Source organism: Melanostigma gelatinosum, assembly GCF_949748355.1.
Source record: "Melanostigma gelatinosum genome assembly, chromosome: 3".
Taxonomy (NCBI): Eukaryota; Metazoa; Chordata; class Actinopteri; order Perciformes; family Zoarcidae; genus Melanostigma; species Melanostigma gelatinosum.
Window position 1 is genome coordinate 30905044 of NC_136636.1, and position 17298 is coordinate 30922341.

Sequence of the window (17298 nt, forward strand, 5' to 3'; positions counted from 1 at the left end):
TATAAGCTTTACAAGTATAGCGCATATTATTTAACAGTGAATGAATATATTTTATTTACACGTTGAAATGCTCCCCCTGTCATCACTGACTTCCTGCTGCTGTTGAATCAGGAAATAAATACTGTAGCCGTCTGTGTTCACCCAGAGCTCTACGATACCTCATATCAACAGAGACCGGACCAAACTATGTGTATACATGTCTGTGTGTTGGGGATTTACCCTCGGGCAGAAAGCCCACCGTATAATCTGACTCCAAAAGACTACACCTTCAGAAGGACCCCGCGCAGATCGTTTGATTGGAATTACATTCGATGAACAGAAGAAGGTAGACGATCTACAAGTATTAACAATTTAATAAGTCAAGCATCAAAGTATAAACAACATAGATCTATGGTTTCACAAAACACAAGAATTGATTAAGTATCCCTAGCAACAGACACAAAGTAAATGTGGAATCTGTGTGTACATACGCAAAAGCCATGTCGGACTCCGTAGTTTTCTCTGGCCCCCTCCCGAATCTGACCAATGATGAAATGTTTAGCCGCATGTCATCGTTTCACCGCTGGCTGTCTTGGTGGTGCCCAGCAAACAATGTGGGCTTCGTAGATAACTGGGACACTTTCTGGGGAAAACCTGGTTTGCTTAGGAGGGACGGCATTCATCCTACTTTGGATGGAGCAGATCTCATCTCTGCAAATCTGACCCAGTTTCTGTATGGACCTGGTGCATGACAACCCAGAGATCAGACCAGGAAGCAGAGTTGCAGTCTTACACACTCCTCTGAGCTTCCATTAGAGCAGTTACTCACGCAAAACCACATAGAGACTGTGTCTGCCCCACGGCCACTTAAATTAATTAAATCAAAAATAAACGATCGAGGAGTTAAACAAAATAACTTAATCCAAGTTAAAACTACCGCAACAGTACAACAAAATAGGATAATTAAATGTGGTCTCTTAAATATCATATCTTTGTCATCTAAAGCTCTACTAGTAAATGAGCTAATATCAGATAATCATATTGATTTATTTTGTCTTACTGAAACCTGGCTGAGTAATGATGAATATGTCAGCCTAAATGAATCGACTCCTCCAAGTCATATCAATCCTCACATTCCTCGAGGCGCCGGCCGAGGAGGTGGAGTAGCAGCCATCTTTGACTCTAGCCTATTATTAACCCCTAAACCTAAACTAGACCACAACTCATTTGAAAGCTTGGTTCTTAGTCTTTCACACCCAACCTGGAAAACAATAGCCAGTTATATTTGTTATAGTGTACCAGTCCCCAGGTCCGTATTCGGAATTTTTATCGGAATTTTTTCAGTTTTTATCAAGTCTAGTCCTTAAAACAGACAAAGTAATTATTGTAGGTGACATTACTATTCATGTGGATGTCGAGAACAATAGCCTCAGTACTGCATTTATTTCATTATTAGATTCGATTGGTTTCTGTCAGAATGTACAGAAACCCACTCACTGTTTTAACCACACTCTCGACCTGGTTCTGACTTATGGCATTAACACAGAAGATTTAATCGTCTATCCACGGAACCCTCTTCTATCGGACCATTATCTAATAACCTTTGAATTCTTACTAACGGAGTGTACACCGTTAAGCAAGAGTTACTACACTAGATGTCTATCTGATGGTGCCGTAGCTCAATTTAAAGAAGCGATTCCGTCTGTATTTAACTCGATACCATGCTTCGATGTGACGGAGGACTCCTGTGCTAACTTTAGTCCGACCCAGATTGATCATCTTGTCGAAAGTGCAACAAGCTCACTGAGAAGGACACTAGACTCTGTTGCTCCTTTAAAAAAGAAGTTGGTAAAACAAAGGAGATTCGCTCCATGGTATAACCCTGAAACCCGCAAATTAAAGCAAACATCGCGAAAACTTGAAAGAACATGGCGTTCCACTAACTTGGAAGAATCTCGGTTACTCTGGCGAGACAGTCTTAAGACATATAAGAAGGCCCTCCGTAATGCCAGAGCAGCTTATTACTCATCGTTAATAGAGAAAAATAAGAACAACCCCAGGTTCCTCTTCAGCACTGTAGCCAGGCTGACAGAGTCACAGCTCTGTTGTGCCGAGTATCCCTATAGACCTCAGTAGCAATGACTTCATGAACTTCTTTAATGATAAGATTATAACTATTAGAGAGAACATTAATAATCTCCTGCCCTCGACCGATCTTTCCACAAATAGAGTAACCTTAGAAACAGCTGTAAACCCTGATATATGTTTAGATGGCTTTACTCCCATTGACCTTGACAAACTGACTTCAACAATTTTTACGTCTAAACCTTCCACCTGTCTCTTAGACCCTATACCGACTAGGCTGCTTAAAGAAGTGCTACCATTAATTAGCACAACTTTATTAGATGTCATCAACCTGTCTTTAGTAACAGGTCATGTACCACAGTCCTTCAAAGTATCTGTGATTAAACCTCTTCTTAAGAAGCGCACTCTGGATCCAGAGGTGTTGGCCAACTATAGACTGATCTCTAACCTTCCCTTCCTCTCTAAGATCCTTGAGAAAGCAGTTGCAAATCAGTTGTGTGACTTTCTGTGTAACAACCGTTTATTTGAGGATTTTCAGTCAGGATTTAGAAAGCATCATAGCACAGCGACAGCTCTGGTAAAAATAACTAATGACCTTCTAATCGCATCAGACAAAGGACTCGTCTCTGTTCTTGTCCTGTTAGACCTTAGTGCTGCGTTCGACACTATAGACCACTACATCCTGTTGCAGAGACTGGAACATTATATTGGCATCAAGGGAACCGCACTGAACTGGTTTGGATCCTATCTATCGGATCGATCTCAGTTTGTTTATGTAAATGATGAAGCCTCGATGAAGACCAACGTCAGTTATGGAGTTCCACAAGGTTCTGTGCTTGGACCAATCTTGTTCACCTTATACATGCTTCCTTTAGGCAATATTATCAGAAAACACTCTATAACCTTTCATTGTTATGCAGATGATACTCAATTATATATGTCGATCAAACCAGACGAAACCAACCAGCTCGCTAAACTGCAAGCGTGTCTTAAGGACATAAAAACCTGGATGACCTGCAACTTCCTGATGTTAAACTCAGACAAAACTGAAGTTATTCTACTAGGCCCAGAACACCTCCGAAATCAGTTATCTAGTGATATAGTTTCTCTAGATGGCATTGCGCTGGCATCCAGCAGCACCGTCAAGAATCTTGGAGTTACCTTTGATCAGGATTTGTCTTTCAACTCTCAGATAAAACTTATTTCTAGGACTGCCTTTTTTCACCTACGTAATATTTAAAAAATCAGGCACATCCTATCTCAAAGCGATGCAGAGAAATTAGTTCATGCATTTGTTACCTCTAGACTAGATTACTGCAATTCCTTATTTTCAGGCTGCTCTAATAAGTCTCTTAAATCTCTCCAGCTGATCCAGAATAATGCAGCTCGTGTACTAACAAGAACTAAGAGGAGAGATCATGTTACTCCTGTATTAGCTTCTCTGCACTGGCTCCCTGTAAAATCTAGAATAGAATTTAAAATCCTTTTACTTACCTACAAAGCCCGAATTGGTCATGCTCCATCATATCTTAAAGAGCTTATAGTACCATACTGCCCTACTAGAGAGCTGCGATCCATTAATTCAGGGTTACTTGTGGTTCCTAGAGTCTTAAAAAGTAGGATGGGAGCCAGAGCCTTCAGTTATCAAGCTCCTCTTCTGTGGAACCAGCTTCCCGTTTCAGTCCGGGGGGCAGACACATTTAAGAGTAGGCTTAAGGCTTTCCTCTTTGATAGTGCTTATAGTTAGGGCTGGCTCTGGCTTGCCTTGGACCGGCCCATGGACAAACTGGTGTTAGCAAAAACTACAGGGAGACTTCCTACACTGAGCACCTCTCTCCTCCTCTTCTTCACCTCCGTCTATATGCATTGATGTCCCATTAATGCTCATTACTAACTTTACTTCTTCCCCGGAGTATTTGTGCTTTCTCGCCTCACAGGATGACCGCAGTTTTATCTGGACACTGGTTCTTCAACCAGCCATGGCCCTGCTGACACCTACTACGATCTTCATTATTAACATTATTAATCCGATTACCGATTCCATAAATGCACAGTACTGATTTTGTCTCTTCCCCGGAGTCCTTGTGCTTCCTCTCCTCACAGGTTTCCATGGAGCGTAGTTTCATCTGGACCCTGGTCCTTCCTCCTACCATGGCCCTGCTGACTCAAACTGCTAATATCACTTTTATTATTACTCACATTACTATTTCATACTACCGATACCATTAATGCACATTATTGACCTGCTTCTTCACCAGAGTATCTGTGCTTTCTCGCCTCACAGGTTCCTGTGTATCCGGGTTTACCTGGACCAGGTGTTGCCTCCTGTCGTGGTTGTGTCATACATTGCATGTGCTGTAATTACATTGAATGTGTTGTAATTCACTATCCTGTTCTACACATGACATCATTGCACTTCTGTCCATCCTGGGAGAGGGATCCCTCCTCTATTGCTCTCCCACAGGTTTCTTCCTCTTTTCTCCCCGTTAAAGGGGTTTTTGGGGAGTTTTTCCTGTTCTGATGTGAGGGTTCCGGGACAAGAGGATGTCAAACGTGTACATATTGTAAAGCCCTCTGAGGCAAATTTGTTATTTGTGATTTTGGGCGACACAAAAATAAATTGAATTGAATTGTTCCTGCTTTCCACCTGTTGTTGCTACATAATATCGCATGGACTAACCCGCTTCACAGCACATCTAGTTACGAGTTTAAGCTAAACTACCTGTGTGTCAGAGCGTCTTCTTTGTACGGGAAGCGCGTGAGTGCCTCACCCGGAGATTCAAACCTTTGCTCTATGACACACGCAACACTATTGCAAATGAGCACACACATAATACTTATACGTTTAATGCCTGTAAATACCGTCAGCATATTTCTACAATCCCTCTTTTCACACTGTTTAACAGTGTGAATATAAATTGCTATATCAGTAGTCATCTTGCAATGTAAGCGTGCAAACAGAGCAAAGGAGGACATTACAATTATTTTTGACACATGTGGAAATGGTTAGACAGTTTAAATGCGCGTTTTTAATGCAGAGTTATTTGGAAGTGGTTATAACAGAAACATCGTCGTAGTTCAGTGGCTGGAGGGGATGGCATTCACCCCCTTCAGCATCCTGATAGTCATCGTCAGAGTGTAAGTCGAGGTATCGGTCTGGGTCCTGTTGTGTCAGAGGTTGATACAGTTGTTGGCACTGAGTGAGAAGCCTTTGTCTGGGAACGGATCCGTCTTTTGTCAGTCACATTTTTATTAGGAGTAGGGTCAGTAGTTGTTACATCAGTGTCACTCGGTCTCGTCAGTGACCTTTGGTAACCCTCGTAAAATAGGATGGGGACAACAATACAGAAGGTAAGGAGTCCCAGTACGCAAGTTGATTCTCGTAACCCACATCCCCACAGACGTCTTTGTCTGGACCTAGGGGGCCTTATTGGCCATTTTCCACAGATATACACCAAATTAAGATAGAAAAACCCACTAATAACAGAAGCAAAGTGAGCACTGCTATTAAGGCTGTTTTAGTTTCTGATGATAAAGGCTGATTGGTTTTTACTGAATTGTTTGGTCCTGATATGTCCTGTGTATAAGTGCCTCATAATTTTCTGGTAATTTTATTCCACAAGAAGAAGAGAGCTGTTGACTATTATAGATACTTTCAGTTGAGCACACACATCTGTGCGTCTTGCCAACACACAGTAGACGGAGCACGAAAGGGAGGGCTATTGTAACAGAAAAAACAAAAAAGAATAAAACACAATAGGTACTGCTGTTTATTGATGATCTAATGCTCATTAGTACATGTGGTAATGCCTCCACCCAATTGAGGCCGGTTTCTCTGCAGGTTTTTGACAATTTGTCCTTGAGAGTTCTGTTTGCTCTCTCCACCTTCCCGTGGGACTGCGGGTGATACACTGAACCATAAGACTGTTATGTTTAACACAGCCTCTACCTTTTTTAGGTCCTTGCTTGAAAAATGTGTACCATTATCCGATCTTATCCTCATAGGGAGTCCATGCCTATAGGATATGTTGATTTACCAAATATTCTATCACTGATGCGGCATCCTCTTTTTTAGTGGGGACCGCCTCCACCCACTTTGAGAAACAGTCGACTATTACTGACATGAACCTGTGACCCCCAACTCGTTGTTCTTGTCCCATGTCTGTGTAATTGATCATTCTTTCTTGCCATGGCGCTGTAGGAACTGGATAGCTGCCCATGGTTGGTTTTACTGTTGGTTTAGCATTATGTTCATTACATATTTTACAATCAATTACATATTGCTCTATCATTGCTTTTAGGTAAGGATGCCACCAATGTAGCTCCATGTTTGTCAATGTTTGTTTTCTTCCACTATGAGTATCCCCATGTGCTTGTTTTATCAATAGAGGGATAAGTCCAGCTGGATGTTACTAAAGCCATAACACCATGCTCAGTCAAAATAACAAGTGGATGGCTCATGACTATGTGAGCAGTTTTCGAGACCGCTTTAGCCACGCCTGCTGCATGTTTGACACATGGAGGCTGGCTGGATTCTGTAGAGTCAAGTTTTGCACTGTAGTACATTAGTACGTCTCTACCCCCCTCTTTTTTCTGAAATAAGGCGGCATTGACAATGCCTGCTTTTTCAGAAACATCCAAATAGAAAGGCAATGTGTAGGCTGGCACAGAGAGTGAGACTGCTTCTGACAAGGATTGTTTGAGTGAAATAAACTGCTGTTCAGCGTCAGGGCTCCAAGTCAGCTGCGCTGTGAGGTTGCGATGACCTACAGCGGCGACAAGGGCACGTAATGGAGCTGTTCTGTCCGTGTATGCTACGATGTAGTGTTACGTGAATATGGGGGGTGACCCCTCACGATTTTTAATTATTTTATTCGATAATTAAAAAAAATTGAAAAATTAATTAATTAATTTCTTTTTTTTAATTATTATTTCTATTTGGGTTATTAAAACTAGATTCCTTATGTAAATGTTTTCAATTTATCTGGAAATAATTAGTAATAAGCAAATAGGAGGCCTTTCGTGTGAAACGCACGAAAGTGTGAGCAGACGGTGCTCCGTGTCAATCATTAATGCACAGAATGACAGGAGTTTCTGCTGGCGGTGTATCAACCCTTGCGATACACCAGAGGGACCCAGACTCCACGTGACCCATGCCCGGCGGAGCTGGCCTCTCCCTGTGTGTTCTCCTGTTGCCGTAAGAGTTGGCTAGAAGGAGGGGATACGTTTTAATCCGTTCCCTATATGATTTTCACACCTGACCTTGCGGGAGATATTGGGGAAAAGGGTTCCCGAATTCTTCTCCCTGTTTTGCCTCGCGCACTGCTTTACTCTAAGATTGACCTTTACCAGGCTCTAATATTGTACCGAATATTCTTTAATTGCCGACCACCAGCCCGGTCGAAGGCTGGCTTACTGTCTTATCTGAATCGATCCGCAGTAACTCACATGGACAGTGTAGTCTGTCGCTCCGACTATCATTTGGTTTTATAAGAGTCCAGTATTTACTTGTCTCTTCTATTTACTTTTGTTTAGATTTGTCTTAATCCTTTCGTAATTGATAAGACCCTGCTTTAGAGCCCAAACCGTTATAAAGCTCTTTTAATACGCAAGCGGGCCTCTTCCGGGTGTCATTACTTACACTAGAGCGAAACTAATTTGAATAAGTATCTGTGTGGTTTGTGCATGTAAAGAATGCAATCAGTAGTGTACCGAGCTGGATCAAACACAACTTACCTCAGGGGCTGAAGGGGATCTGCTGAGGCGTAACCCCTCTCTGGGCTGGCTTCTCAAGAAAATATGAAGAAAAGGATTTGGTCGAAGAAACCGATTCGTTACTTATTTATTTGCATTGAAATCAAAGTGTAATCTCTTGGTCCAAAATACAGAGAAAAAAATCGTTAATCAAAGTATAATCTCTTCAGAGCAGTTTACAGACAAATGATCTTTAAAAGCCCTGACTCAGTCAGCAGACTGGCTGGCTCTGTAGTCTACGGAGGAAAAAGTTAATGATTAACCCAGCGCAGGAATAGACCGAGTGAGCTTTCTCTCCTGACTCAACTTCAAAAAATCTTCTAAGTATTCTTAAAAACTCTGACTCTCAAAGTCCGGAGATCTGCAAGAAGTTTTAAAGTTCTACCTCCGTGCAGGCAGAAGCCCGCACGGGGTTCGAGACTCCTCACACGACCCCGCACCACTCCGCACAGCTCCTTCCAACCTCCTCTGCTGTTTCAAACTGCCCCTATTTATACTCGTCCGGGGCTCAGATCTCTGACTTCAAACGGATTCCTACACATCACATCAAACATATCTTCAAACAGAATTTCAAACATTACTTGATTGATTACACCAAAAACCCCTTACTCCAGCGTAATCTCAGAAAGCCGGGTATGCTTTTGTTTTCATATGAACCCGTCAGCATTTTCAGTGACTTCACTGTCAAGGGTAAGTTTATTTATATGTACCCCGGGGCCTAACTAATGACCTTAACGCCCTACCAGCTTCCTAGAACTGCTGACTCGGTCTTGTGACTTTGTCTGGAAGTTCCCTACTATTCTCTAGAATAATGATTAACTATTTTAATGGCCAAAACGTGTTCGGGTGCCTCTGCCCCCGGCATCCCGGATGAATCGTAAGTGCAATCTGCCCCCTTCATCTCCCGGGCAATTCTAAGCCTCCATCTTCGTTCTTTGTGTGAACTTGCTGGCTCAGCTTTGCACTTCTCATGAACCGAGAAGCACGCCTGGGGGTGTGTGTGTGTGTGTGTATGTGTGTGTGTGTGCCCCACCGTACACGTCAGTGCAACAGAGGGTTCTTGACCATAGAAGCATGTCTGTTTAACAGGTACAACCTTATGCGAGACTTGTTCTAACTCCTGATAACCCGGGCTTTGCTGTGTAGAGGCATCACGATTTCGCAAAACATCCACCGTGTTCAACAGTAGTTTCTGCTATAGCCTGTCAGGCCTAGAAAAGAGAGCATGTCTTGTACTGTGGTAGGTTTTGAATGGTGCAGGGTTGATGTTTTATGAGCACTAGAGAGGCCAGAAGAGTTTTGAGCAACTTCTCGGCCTAAGAAGGCAACAACCTGTCTGCAGAGTTGAACCTTAGTTTTGCTTACTTTAAACCCGCACTCAGCCAATCGTGCGAGCACCTGGTGGCTTGCACTCATGCATGTCTCTGCTGATGGAGCAGCAATCAGTAAGTCGTCCACATATTGAATTAACAGTACGTCCTCAGGAAGTTCAAGAGTTGACAAGTCATGTTTCAAATGTTGGTTAAACAGTCCTGGCGAGAGAACCAAGCCTTGTGGCAGTCTGGTGTATGTGTACTGCTGTACCTGGAAAGTGAATGCAAAAACCTCTTGTAAGGCTGGGTCAAGAGGAAGACAGAAAAACGCATTTGCGAGGTCAATGACAGTGAAATGCGAGTGAGCGGGAGACAATGATGAGAGAGCAGTGTAAGGGTTGGGCACGGACATACACTGTGTGGTGATTATTTTGTTAATCAACCTTAAGTCATGAACCATTCTGTATTTATCAGTGTTAGGTTTTGGGACAGGGAGAATCGGTGTGTTCCACGGTGAATGGCAAGGAACCAAAACACCTGCTTTCAATAGGCCATCAATCGTGTCTTTGATACCTGCTTCCGCTTCAGGTTTGAGAGGATATTGTCTCCTCCAAATAGGCTGCATATTCGCCTCGAGTGCAAATGAAACCGATATGTGTGCAGTGGCCCACATCCGTAGGGGAGGTAGACCAAAGAGAATCAGGGAGTGTAGTAAACATGGTGTCGGTGTGTGGGTGGTTTGTTCTCTCGCGACCATGAAACCGGTCCAATGTGGTTTGTTGCAAAACAACTGTGTCACGTGTGTGATGCGTAATCTTCCAGCTATTATCCGAAGGTGAAAACATGATGGCAGGGCACTGAGTAGGCTGCCAATCTGTTAATTGAGACATTCTTTTAGTCATTGGGCCCAATTGCCTGGCTTCATGCCTGGCATGCAGAGCCAGAGAGACGTGAGGAGAGCTGTCTTCTGATAATTCATACCATTTTAGCTGTTCTTCTGTTAAGGTAACTGCAGCAACAACACCCTCTTTTCCCACAAACAAACAAGGTGATGCTATGTGGCAAACACCTCCTGCAAGTTCAGATTCAAAAGCCTCTGTGTACAAATCGTCAGGCTCGCGTAAGTAATTCAGGGTGACATGGAGGGGATCAGCTGGAGGAGCATATGGTGCAAGTGCAATCCAGGGCTTCCAAAGCTGGAAAAGGGAGAAAATGCCTCCTTTTTCAGGTGTTTCACTTGTAATCCAAGAGGACCACACAGGATCACAGCACCCATTGTCTGTAACATGTCTCTCCCCATTAAGTTCACAGGACATGCTGGTGAGAAGAGGTACTGCTGGCGAAAAGTCTGAGTGCCCACCTGAGTCAAGAGAGGTGATGTGAATGGTAAACGTTCTGTTTTTCCCGAGAAACCCGATACTGCTGTAGAATCCGTGGACATTGTCATTTTTGGCAAAGTCTTTGTCACCGTAGAGTATCTCGCCCCACAATCAACCATCATGTCAACAGGTGTATGTAAAACAGTACACCTTAACATGGGGTCGCTTAACCCACTTTGTGGAGCGTTGGGGTTGCTTGGGGACCCCTAGTGGTTGCTCTGCCAGGCCTGAGTCGGCACCGCTGCTGGATGAGGCAGGCTGGGCTGCTGTTGGGCAGGTGGTGAGGGACCTCCCCCTCTGGGTGGACCCCAATGTGGCGCTGGGCCAAACTGCTGGAAGGGGCCCTGTGGGCAATCACGAGCCCAATGACCGGGGTCTCCACAGATGAAACTCCCCTGTCCCTGTCCTCCTCCTGGTCTTCCCCCTTGCTGATTTGACATATATCTCCCCCTGCCTCGCCCTCTAAAGCCCTGTGATAGTCTTTGATAGCCCCTCTGAGGCTGCCGCCATTGCTGTGCTTGTGCTGGCGGTGGATAATACTGTTGCTGTTGTGATTGTGGGAAGGGGATAGTTTGTGGCTCAGTTTGCTGAACCGGCATTTGTTTAGCATTAGCTGATTTTTTCTTTTCATTTTGTGCTGAATCGGCATCACGGATCTGCGCCTTTAAGAGACGGACTTGAAGTAGTTTAAGCTCTTCCTCTGTCTCCTGTTTCTGCGCCTGAACATGTGATGTTTGACATGTGCCAACCAGGGAAGGACAAAAAGCTGGTCTGATTCAACCAGGTCGTCCATTTTAGCTTTTACACTAGGATCAGCACCTCTCAGTACAGCTGCTTTAAACATCATGCGCGTACCTGGATTGTTATCAGGAGTGGTACCAGTCGTGTCGGTCCACTCGGTCACAATTCTGTTGCAGAACTGGTCAGGAGTTTCTCCTGATGTACACTGAAATTTGAGGAGAGCACTAGCCCCCTGTTGACCTGGATACAGGTCTCTCACTTGCTGCCACCACGAGGTGCGGCACTGAGTAAACGGTGTCTCGTCATGGCAGTAATTGCACCTGTGTCAATTTCATGCATTACTCTGGCTGAAGTGCATGCAGCGAAGATGGCCCTCAAGTGTCCCAAAGCCAAATTGTAACCTGTTGTGCGGCCTTCAAAAGCCCTAATCCATGCACTGCCCCCACATGTTAACTCTGGTAATTTTTGCTCTAACATCTGCATGTCTGCCATTCCCCAAGGTTGGTAGTGTGGTCTTATCCCTGTAGGCCCCTGAACCAATGGAAGTTGATAATTAACGTCATGTTTTGTCTTATGTTTACGTTACTGTTTTCTAGAGCTGAGGAGCTTGTATAGGTGTGTGTGTGTGTACGGAGGAGGTCTGTCGAGCAGTCGTAACTCTGCAACTGGATACAACTGAGGAGGAGGTGGGGTCTTTTTTTTCTAGCTTTGTGATTCTCATGAGCTGTGTTGAACGAATTCAGTCCTCTGACAAAAATCCGGTGTTTATTTTGTACATTGGCCAGAGCCTTCTTGGTTTTACGTTTAACTACGCATTGATTGTCTTTGTGATCTTTTTCTGTCTGCTGTATGTGCTCTTTTGATTGCTCATACAGTTTATTTCACATGCTCATGTTGTAATCTGTGGCCTCGTCCCCTGGGAACAAGCCTTCTTTCTGATAAACTTCTTTTAGTTTTAACAACTCCTTTTTTAATTTTTCTTGATTCTCCTGTCCCTCATTACGCTGCGAACAGTACTGCTGCGGCATATATCTGTCCAAAATTTGCCATTATGTTTTATCAAACTATTGTTATCCCTATACACAGAATTATTCACACAATATCTACGTGATCCAAACTTTGACTTGTGATAGTTGATACTCAGTTAGGGAATCACCGGAATTCGACTTTCAGGGCGCAAACAATCAGTGTGTATGGAATACACCCGAGTCACTGATCTGAGCACCCCTGTTAGTCTACACAGTGAAATACACTAGTCAAGTATTTTCCACCTCAATTCTTAGTTTCTGTTAGATCCCGTCATTCACAAGTACAGTTTATTTCATACAGTTTTATCAATACAGTTTTATCACTTCAGTTTTATCACATTGCGGGACTCCAACCCGGACAATTAGACGTGGGACTCCAACCCCGTCTCGGGACTCCAACCCGGTCACGGATCCCAGATCTGACCTCCCAGAGGTTTTGTTAATGATCCTTACACTTTTTATCGGTTTACCAGGACTTTTCAGACATCGTAACATAACATCACTAAATTTCGTGTTTCCAATCAGCAGTATTTGGTCATATGACAACAGGTTCTGCTTACCTTTCAGTTGTAGATGGTGCACCAGATGTTACGAACGAAGCCGCTGGTCCCGGAGCCGTGGGTCGAAAAGATCGTCGCCTCAAAAATAAAAACTTGCTCATTGATCACCAATCACGTCGGGGTCACCAAGCTGTTGGGGATTTACCCTCGGGCAAATAGCCCACCGTATAATCTGACTCCAAAAGACTACACCTTCAGAAGGACCCCGCGCAGATCATTTGATTGGAATTACATTCGATGAACAGAAGACGGTAGACGATCTACAAGTATTAACAATTTAATAAGTCAAGCATCAAAGTATAAACAACATAGATCTATGGTTTCACAAAACACAAGAATTGATTAAGTATCCCTAGCAACAGACACAAAGTCGGAGCTCGGTCCACGCATCTCTCCTCTCAGTGTTTTGTGAGCCCCGTTCTATCATTTCCATGTTTCTTTATTCATTCTCATGAGGAGTTGACCTTGTCCTGCACAGGGACGAGTTATCTTCACACACACACACACACACACACACACACACACACACCTACACACACACACACACACGCCAGGGTTGGGGCCACTGTGTGTGGGCGTTCTCATGGACAGAGAAGATGCTGTTCCTGCTTTCCACCTGTTGCTACACAATATCTCACGGACTAACCCGCTTCACAGCACATCTAGTTACGAGTTTAAGCTAAACTACCTGTGTGTCAGAGCGTCTTCTTTGTACGGGAAGCGCGTGAGTGCCTCACCCGGAGATTCAAACCATTTGCTCTATGACACACGCAACACTATTGCAAATGAGCACACACATAATACTTATACGTTTAATGCCTGTAAATACCGTCAGCATATTTCTACAGTGTGTGTAAACCATATGGTACAAACAATGAATAGACGCTGCCATATTTACCTTTCGCCCCTATTCACCCGCCCGCACTCTCAGGTCAAACGCTCTAGGTCTTCTGTCAGTCCCACGCACACGATGTAAGACCCGTGGTGACCGAGCCTTTGAGGCAGTGGCCCCGAGGCTCTGGAATGCTCTGCCTGCAACTCTGCGCCTCGCAGATACTGTGGATACTTTTAAAAGCCAGCTCAAAACCCACCTGTTTAGGCTGGCGTTTGTGTAAAAGTAAACCCATGTCCTAGACCTGCTCTTAAAATATGTTTTACATTTTTATTTTATTTTTATTTTATTTTTTATTTTATTTTTTAATTTTCTCTGTGTAGATAATTTATTGACCCTAGGGTCACATTGTGTTTTTTATGCTTTTAAATGTCTGCTCTGTTAAGCACTTTGTGATACTACTGTCTGTGAAAAGCGCGATATAAATAAAATTCATTCATTCATAGTTACGTCTACTTGACGTTATTGAGTGCTGGTGGAGCTGCTACGATGTTAGCATAGCCTAGCACCGATCCATCAGAGCTCCATTGAGAAGACAAGTAGCCTACAAATCGGTATCATTACGTAGTTATTTCGGAGTCCCTTTTTGTCGGAGAAGACAAGTACAAATCGGTATCATTACGTAGTTATTTCGGAGTCCCTTTTTGTCGGAGAAGACAAGTACAAATCAGCATCATTACGTAGTTATTTCGGAGTCCCTTTTTGACGGCTTATTGCCGTTGAATCACAGCCAAATCAGTTTATTTTGTGTTCCTACAGCTGTAGTAAACAGCGACCGGTGGCTTGCTAGACACAGTGAATACAGCTCGATACAATCCACGGAGCTCCTCTGAACAATGTTATGAACCAGACATGACGGCGTTTAGTTTCCCGGGATATCTGTGACTTCCACAACACGTAGAGATATAGGTTGAACGGATCCAGGTCTATAAACCACGCCCCCTCTCCGGCAATTTTGCGGCATTTGGTGTGAACACGACCGGTGGCGCATTGGACGCGTTTTTGCGGCGCGTCAAAAAATCAACACGTTTGGTGTGAACGCACCTTTACATTTCACTTGTTTTACAGTCCTGTTATCCGTTATGTGGTGCACTTTATTCTATATTTTATATTTTATTGTAAATTGAATATGTTTCTTTCTTGCACTGTGCTGATTGTGATAGTTTAATGTTATTGTTTACTGTTAAATGTTACGCACCACAACAACTTCCTTGTAGGTGCAAACTTGCTTGGCAATAAACGGTTCTGATTCTGATTAAGTGTGTATTTACGTATCCTCAACCTATGGTGAAATGTTTTGTCCATTTAGCAAATGTGTAAAAAAACTAATTTTTTTTTTTTACCAGTTTAGTCAATTCAGAGTAAATATTTGTGTGAAAACTTGTAAATGGTTTTAAATGGATAGGGACAAAGGGAAACTAGCAAACAATATTTAATAGAAAGTATGCAGCTGCAAAGCATCAGTTAACCTGAGGTAAAGATAATGCCACTTTTATGTATTTCTCCTCTTTGTTTTATTTTTTTTGGAAACAGAAAAAGACCCTCAGGATCGCTAAGCACCTTGCCATTGATCTGATGCTGTTATTCGGCTACGGAGCGATGCTGTATCTGGAGCTGTGTCTGGTGTTGACCCAGGCTGACCGGTGGACAGGATGTTCCTGAGCATCCCTTGCGGCATTTAGCTTGTTTATTTTTCTGGCTGAGAGCAGCTATCCGCCCCCCATCACTCAGCCTCACCAAGAATGTAAACACATGGAGGATACATGCACATGTTCTTTAAGTGCTATTATCTGCATTTGTACAAAAAATGTAGTTTGCATAACACATTCGTGCATGTGAACAATCGTGAATATCTTGGTATCCTGCTTCAACTGGATGGAAGTTTGGTCTACTGATAAGTAATGATAAAATTGTAATATTAGTCAATTCATGAACTTAACTTCCCAGTACTCACACATATTTTCTTGACACTTAGCCATCGCCAGCAAATGCCTTTGCAGCTTCACACCAGATCGCCTCTTTACATAGAAATGTTTGTACTCTTCACCTGAAAAATAGTCAAAGCTACAACACCCAAACAGAGCAGAGACCCAAACAGTTTACACGCCGGCAACAGAAATCTGTTTAACCTTCCACATAGCACCTGTCCGATCCGCTAAACACTTTCTAAGCCATTTGCACAACATTGTAAACATTTGCAGCACTGTGTTTATCTCATACCTACAAGAACATCACCCCCTATGTTAGCTAAGAACGGGCCTGCACTGGGGGGGGGGTGCAACAAGAAGATAAATGCAGGCATGTTAATTAGGGGTGTAACGATACGCGTATTCGTATTGAACCGTTCGGTATGAGGCTCACATTTTTAAAAACCTTTATTTAAGCAGGTAGTCCCATTGAGTTTAAAAATCTCTTTTGCAAGATGTGAGTAACAATACTACATAACATGAAGGAGCAGTTTTTGTTTTTTATGCTGATGTGTTGCTAAGAAGACACCCCAGAAGATGGGTCACTCAGGTATAGTTCCATCATTGTTCAAAGTCAAAGAATAACTTTATGATGTTAGTTGTAATGAATAAATATATTTTAAAATCAAGTACATTTCTCTGCATTTATAGTTTTCTACTGTACCGAAACATACCGAACCGTGGATTTTGTGAACAGTTACACCCCTAATGTTAATGTGGCTGATCTCTTTCAACTTTCACTTTCAATTCACTCCTTTATTTCATTGCTATTCGTGTGGGCTAAGGTGAGGAAGAGACGGCAGAGACGCCACATAAACAGCTGTTCACCGCTCGCTGCCGGACGGTCGGCCGGCCGGTTCTTGTGTTAAAAATGTCCGCTTAATAATTAAAAAAAACTGTGTTAACGCGCGATAAAATAATTGTCTGCGTTAATTAATGAATGCGTTAACGTGATAATAACGTGTTAACTTGCCCAGCACTACTAACAACTCAACAATTTAATTACTAATAAATAAACAATCAACTGACAAGACATTTTGTGTGTAATAAGTATATTAGTATTATCATTATTTTAATAGTAGTGAAAATAACGGACAATTCGGTCGTGAATGTTGAAAACCTTTGAAATATCAGTAAAACATGTTTATGTATTTTGTCTTTCCATCTAATGAAGCTGTGATGAATATCTCCTTTCCTAACAAAGCATGAACCATGGAAGAGGTTTCGACCATCAAAACCACCTCACAAACGTCTTTTCAGCATCTCCCCTTCTTGCCCAGCTTTAAATGAGTCCCACCGTATCAACACCCTGAGGCCATGTCTGCTTGAAACTGGTTTAGTGCCATTTAAGTCTTTTCAAAGTACAGTGAAAATGTTTGATATATGTATTTTCCCTCTGCCCTGAACCTGGTCTGTTAGGCACACAATTAGAACGTGTGGCCCTGTCACAGCTATTCTCATGCTTATGGAAATGGGAAAAAATAAATATTTCCCTGGCTCTTTAGTACATCACAATCGCAAAACAATTACACTTTTATATGATTCATTACCAGTGGCGGCTGGCCAATAGAGGGCCATGGGGCGTGGCCCCACCTTGAGC